At 31.7% G+C, this 7,647-nt stretch overlaps 1 long non-coding RNA gene across 1 annotated transcript; it reads left to right on the forward strand.

The window, feature by feature from the left end:
• The first annotated feature begins 399 nt into the window (after nucleotides 1-399).
• Nucleotides 400-5,703, forward strand: LOC134718746 (uncharacterized). Its single transcript, XR_010107431.1, has 3 exons — nucleotides 400-500; nucleotides 3,825-3,912; nucleotides 5,466-5,703. It is a non-coding gene; the product is annotated as an uncharacterized LOC134718746 (long non-coding RNA).
• Nucleotides 5,704-7,647: the final 1,944 nt, after the last annotated feature.

Genomic DNA, 7,647 nt, shown 5'->3' on the forward strand with positions numbered 1-7,647 from the left:
AACTTCGACATTTATGTGGAAGTTTACTCTTCAGCTCGATCTATGCTAATCGATCTTCCAGTATATTTCATATTTATATTTATTCGTGATGCCCTCGTCATCATTTATATTCACTAAAAGCACAGTCGCCTAAAGATTTAATAATTATAGCGAAAAAATTGCGAAAATTGGGGGAAATAATCGATTTTTAGTAGCATTATTATTTTAAAATCTTAAGAGGTTCCCCGGCCGTTACTTGCAAATCTAACTCTAAAATGAGAAGTGTATAACGATCTATAAAGAATATGTACATCCATCATGTGTGCAGATACGGCGACTATATAGGGTCTGTCATGAGTGCAATTTGTATGCCCTGCATGTGTGCACTCAGGATCGAGGTCCTCTTGAGCGGTGTTTAGACGTACCGGGAAAATCTTATCTGATTCTGGATCGGTTACACTCCCCTGTCACCAGTGATCCTTTTTTGCTGACATTCTGAAAAAGTATTGTGTAGTCCCTGTGTAAGTGTTGACTCTTAATTTGCACATGCGATTTTTTAAGATCTTTTAACATTCCCCGGACTTCTGCAAAAAACAATTATTCAGTTCACTGATTAAGATGGAAGGTAAACAGCTGGTAAACGAACAGAAAGTCACAGGACATTCCGACAAAAAGTCACAGGACAAAAAGTCAGACACATGTCAGACTCGGACATAAATTAACAAAGTTGATAGGACAAAAAGTCACAAACAATTTGTTGACAATTGTTTGAATGTAAATGAAAAAATATTTTGAAATATCTTCTTTTTATAACATATTCATGATATTGATCATAATATAAAAAAGAAGATGTGGTATGATTGCCATTGAGACAACTGTCCACAAGAGACCAACATACACAGACATTAACAACTATAGGTCTTTATGACCTTCAACAATGAGCCAATATATAAAAAAGATGTGGTATGATTGCCAATAAGACAACTGTCCACAAGAGACCAAAATGACACAGACATTAACAACCATAGGTCACCATACAGCCTTCAACAATGAGCAAAGCCGAGGTAAAGCCCATACCGCATAGTCAGCTGTAAAAGGCAATCATACCATATCTTTTTTTTATATTTACATGTAAAAAAATGCGTTCAAATGTAATCAAAAGCTGCACACATTGTACGTAATGATTTTTGCCTGCAAATGTAATGTAATGTGCGCAAACCTAAAGCACTGATTTATTTGTTTTTAACAAATTTTAATTACAAAGTTGCTACATCATGTTCATGTATAATACTTCAAGAAAAATTCAAAAAGAGTGTTTTCTTGTTCAAAGAAAAATAATCTCAAAACTAAATGCTTTATGTTTCATGTACAAATGTATTGTGCTTGTCATGTATGTATGTCGGATAAAAGCTCTTCAGAGCTTATGTTGTATTGTTATATGTATAACCGACAATAAATAAATAGCCCCTAACAAGTAAGAATTAGGTAACTTCTTTTTATTTTGACATCTTGCAAGGGTTTTTATACCCCCGTATTAAAATTATACCCCAACTTTAAAAAAGGGGTATACTGTTTTACCCCTGTCTGTCCATCCATCCTTGCGTCAGTCAGTCCGCCAAATGAATATTTTTCGTCCCATTTTCCTCAAGAACTACAATAGAAGGATTTCTGAAATTTGGTTTCAGGGTTTAATAAATAAGTCAGCTATACTGTGTGATGCATTTTCAGATTCATCACTCCACAACTTCCTGTTTTCCGAACACTTGTATGAATTCAGAGCTCCAGATAGGAATTCACAAATTGGGGTTTTTACCCACCATTTTCTTATGTAATTGGGTGATAGATTTTTAATTGCATTATCAATTCCAATTCACCCCTCAAGTTAATATCAGATTGGGTCTTTCACCACCAAGCTCCTTAATGTATTGGGTTTTTTCATCAACACACTATTGAATATTTAGGCAATATCAACCCCGGATGTTTTTCCATTTTAAATATGTTTTTTTCTTTGAATAATATGTGCTATAGCTGTTTTATTTTCTTAATTCACTGACGAGCAATTGTAGGTTTAATTTGTGTCCCGTTTCAAACCTTCTGCCAGTTTTGTATTTTCTAACAACTTGTGTAAACTGTAAATAACGGACATGTGTATTCCAAGGCACTCGTCTCAGATCTTTTTTTCTCTCATATACCTTTAAATAAAAATTCAAAGGGGAATGTCTGTGTGTGTATTCACTCATTAACCGTAAAACGAAAAAAAAATAGTTTTATAAACTCTAATTATACTTGAATGTTTTTGTTTTATTCAATTAACATAAATCTGGGTTAAGTTATCACTTATTTGAACTTTTGGTTTCCAATTACATATCATTTCATGTTTGATATCATTTGGCGCTTCACATTTTCTAACGGCAAATGATTCAGTTTTTGACGAAGTCCCGTGTTTATTAGCAATGTTCTCGTTTAGGTACGCAAACACGCCTATGCGTTCGACGGACGCTTCCTAAAAACACTGGCTGACTGTTGTTATCATCATATCTTTCCCTCACTGTTATTCAAAAGAAGCTGAAAACATGTTTCTAATCAATATTTTATCCGACATTCACTTTCGTTTTAATTCAATGTATGTTATAAATCTCGAACAATTCGAAAAAAATATGACAACATGACAAACGCTAATTGGATAAACGCGGAGAAGATCGAAATGATTTCAAAAACACATGTACATTTTGAGCAAGGGAAAATTCCAACAGGGATCCATTTCAGCTATTTGATGCAGGGAACTATTTTTAGAACGAAAGGACATTTCCAATTATAAATATAATAAAAATAGAGTTACAATTTGGAAATTAGTATGGCGTTCATTATCACTGAACTAGTATATATTTGTTTCGGGGCCAGCTGAAGGACGCCCCCGGGTGCGGGAATTTCTCGCTACATTGAAGACCTGTTGGTGACCTTCTGCTGTTGTTTTCTTATTTGGTTGGGTTGTTGTCTCTTTGACACATTCCCCATTTCCATTTTCAATTTTGTTACGCAACAAGTGAAAACAGATAAGGGTAAATAACGCAAACAGTAGCCAACAAAAGGGTTGAGAACTCATGGTTTTGGCATATAATTGGGTTTTCCTGTGATTTAATTGGGTTATTGAACCCTGCAATGGACAATTGCATTGGGTTTTCTATGATTTGTATTGCATGATCAGATGATCACGCAAGTACGCAGCTTATCTGGAGCTCTGATGAATTTACACATGATAGCCAAGTTGAAAGTTGAAAACTAACAACCTAATTTATGTACAAAAAAAATAAAAAACACATATATATGTTTCACATTTTAAACAAATGACAATCACTGAATTATAGGATCCTGACTTGGAACAGCCACATCCATAACAAAATGGCAGGGTATAAGGAACTTTAAAAATGTTTAGTTTTTGTGCTTTAGTCTTTTTTAATGATACTGTAAGCAATAAGGCCCCTTGTGCATGTCTGAATGGCAGATTCATATATAAACCATGACCGCATTTTATTGTTCTTTGGTCAATGATAAGTTTTCTTGGTTTTGTCATTTTATCCATGTTATCAGTTTTTCTAAGCATAGGTCTACTTGTTGTTGTCTGGAATGACTACAAGGTATCATATAAAAAAAGATGTCTGCCTGCCAAGGTTAATTTTACTGTGACCTCTGATTCATAGAATAATGATAATATTCATGATTTTGAACAGCAAGAATGATGAGTAAGTTGATGTTATAAACAAATAAGGCAAAATTTTCAGTTGCCTACTAATTATGATATAGTAGTTATTTTTGTCATTAAATGATGTTTACCCTTTTATGTGTAGGGCAAGAACATTAAAGATAAAGGGGAAACTATAAACAGAAGATATTATCAACAAAATAAGATTTACAGAGGTCAACAAAGCCTAAATGGTAAGTCCACTGTTATAAAAGTTTTTGTCCGTGAATAATGATTAAATATAATATTTATTAAAATAAGATGTGGTATGATGAATGAGAAAACTATCCATCAGAGTTCAATTTAGTGGATGTAACCATTGTAATTACTTACTGTAAATTCAGAAATTATTGCTTGCATTTATTATTGCGATTTTGTCATTTTACACTTGAATGCAATTTTAATTTTTACGATTTTGAGAAAAGTCTTACGATTTTGAGAAAAGTCATGCTTAATTCAGTTAAAATATTACAAAATGCAAGTTTTAATTATTGCGTTTACAACTCAGTCGCATTATTTGCAAAAATAAAAAACTCGCAATAGTTTGTGAATTTACAGTATAAGAGGCCATTGATGACCTGTAACATGTGTAAGTAATGAGAAAACCCATACCCTATACATGTTATAGTAATCTATAAAAGACAACACTAACCAAATTTGAAACAGAGCATCAATTCAAACGTCAAATATACCAGACTAATTTATAAAAACAAAAAATTATGAAAAATAAAAATGACGGATATGAACCAACATCAACCACTGAACTATGTACAAGCTCCTGATATTGGACAGGTATAATATGGCTGGGTTGATATAAAAATAAGAAACACTTAGCAGTCTGATTTCCAATGAGACATTTCTCCAATAGAGATCAAATGACATTTAAGGAGGCTCTAGAGTATAACAATTTCAGAAAAATATTTTATTTATAACTTTATCATATGTACACCAAATCATTCAAAACAATCAATTCGGTTTGGCCCCAGATGACTTTTAAAATGTATATATCATTGAAAAAGCTCCAAATTATCTCCCTTTGGTGCAAAAATGCCATTTTTTTGCATTTGAAATGTAATATCTTTTTTAACTCATTGGTGGCCTTTATTTTTATGCCCCGCCTACGATAGTAGAGGGGCATTTTGTTTTCTGGTCTGAGCATCCGTTCGTCCGTCTGTTCATTCGTCTGTCTGTTCATCCATCTGTCCCGCTTCAGGTTAAAGTTTTTGGTCAAGGTAGTTTTTGATGAAGTTGAAGTCCAATCAACTTGAAACTAAGTACACATGTTCCTTATGATATGATCTTTCTAATTTTTAAACCAAATTAAACTTTTGACCCCAATTTCATGGTCCACTGAATATAGAAAATGAAAGTGCATGTTTCAGGTTAAAGTTTTTGGTCCAGGTAGTTTTTGATGAAGGTGAAGTCCAATCAACTTGAAACTTAGTACACATGTTCCTTATGATATTATCTTTCTAATTTTAATGCCTAATTATATTTTTTATCCAATTTCATGGTCCATTGAACATGGAAAATGATAGTGCGAGTGGGGCATTCTAGGATTTTGGACGAATTCTTGTTTATTATAATTTTTAATTAAGCTGTACTTTAACTCAACTTTTATAAAAGTTAAGCAATTTTTTAGTACTTGAATATGCAAATGAAACTTTATCATAATAATCATAAACATGATAAAATAGCCATGTTATTGATCTCTTCACTGATAATTTTTGAGTTTGTGTATTTGTAGGTCAGACATCTTGATTTTCATGGTCATCATTCACAGATCAATACTGAACAGAAAGCTGATTTTCTCCATAGTGCGACTTTTTTATTAATTTGAAATGGAACGTGTTTTTTCCTACATTTATTTGAAAGAGGAAATTTCAACATGATGACTATAAACAAAAAGGAGTCATATCATCACGATCATTGATGCACAAGAACTTGATCATATAAATACAACAATGTAATTATCAAATGACAGATGGAACGAATGAACAAAATATTAGAATGTTGTTGTCCAAATAAACTTGCTTTGTTTTCTCTTTTGAATCTCTCCATTCAATAAAGATGTACAGAAGAAGATCTTTGAAGAACAGATTGAAAAAATGTTTTGTCTAAGAATTGCAGGAATATTCTAGTGAATGAAATTATTTATTGACTTCACTCTTATATAGTGGACTGAATATTTGTACATAGCAAGTTGTGAATAAAGAAAACAAAAACTTTAACAAAAAGTGTTTATATTATAAATTTGCAAATATAAGCATACTATTATGTACACCACAAAGGTATATATAATTCAAATTGTTTGCATATACAAGTATTGCAATGAAATTATAACAAAGAAAATCTTACCTTATGAAAAGAGTAAACTATTCAGTCAGAATATAAAATATTTTTTCAGTTCTATTTTTCATAATAGAATAAAGAAGACAAAGATTTCAAAACAATATTTTTTCATTTATTTAGACATTTCATCATTTTGTTTCAGTGAAAGGACTTTATTCTTTGACTGTAAATATTATTATACATTCCAAAATAAGAATAATCTTTATTGTCATATAAACAAATAAAAAACATGTATGTGACAAAATTAAAAAAAAAAATATATATACAAAATATATATTAAAAAAAACTTGTATACATTTAAAACATTTTACTACCAAACAGCATTCATTGTAACATACACATAACTTTATATTTATATAGATATATATATTTATAATTTTAATCCCATAGGATTTTATTTTGTCCCATGGGATATTGAAAATCCCATGGGATAATAAAAATCCCATGGGATTTATTTTGTCCCATGGGACAACAAATATCCCATGGGACTACAATTATCCCATGGGACCAAAAAAAATCCCATGGGATTTAACCAAAATCCCATGGGATAATGGTCAATCCCATGGGATTTTGCCCTGTCCCATGGGATATTGAAAATCCCATGTTTTTATAATTCAAATTGCAAAATAAATATGAAAGAAACAGTAGAAAACCAATGAAATTATTGAATCCCATGTAATTCCGCACATTTTGGTTATATACATGATATTGTAGCTTTTGTTTGAGGCGGCGGCGGATTTGCAAATGAGTGTTTTGCAAATTAAAAGTGTCCAGTGTTTATACTTTGAAACACAATTACCTAACAACATCTTACCAAATATACTAGTATTAGCTTTGTTGGTGACCGAGGGAAAGCAAATCAAAATCAAAAGTCTGAGACATTTTTAATTTGAAAAAGAGGGACGAAAGATACCAAAGGGACAGTCAAACTCATAAATCTAAAACAAACTGACAACGCCATGGCTAGAAATGAAAAAGACAATCAGACAAACAATATTACGCATGAAACAACATAGAAAACCAAAGAATAAACAACACGAATCCCACCAAAAACTAGGGGTGATCTCAGGTGCTCCGGAAGGGTAAGCATTAGAGGGGCATTACAATTCCGTTAAGCTACTGGCACCTGATGTCCTTTTTTTTTGTTTTCAGTTGGAAAGGTTCACACGACTTTAGTTCACATAATAGTTTTATCCATTAGTTTGATGTGTTTGAGCTTTTGGTTTTGCCATTTGATTAATGAATTTCCTTTATAAATTTCAGCAGAGTTCATTTCTTTTGTTATTTTACATTTCCCACAAATTTGGTCCTATTCTTTTGAGAAAAAAATTTTGTGTTAAAAAAAGAAGTTTGAGATATGTCAAACATCAAAACAACGAGAATTCTAATTTTCACGGAATTTGATGTTTAAAGACTATGAAAAAATTGATTACGTCAAGGTCACATGAACAAACTATATATACATATATATATATAAACACCAATAACACAAAAAGGAACTATAAATGTAATTATTTATAAATGTTTCGGATAACAGATATCCTTCGTCAGTCAGATTCTGATGTTAAATGAATCAT

Source organism: Mytilus trossulus, chromosome 5 (genome assembly GCF_036588685.1).
Source record: "Mytilus trossulus isolate FHL-02 chromosome 5, PNRI_Mtr1.1.1.hap1, whole genome shotgun sequence".
In the NCBI taxonomy this organism is placed as follows: Eukaryota; Metazoa; Mollusca; class Bivalvia; order Mytilida; family Mytilidae; genus Mytilus; species Mytilus trossulus.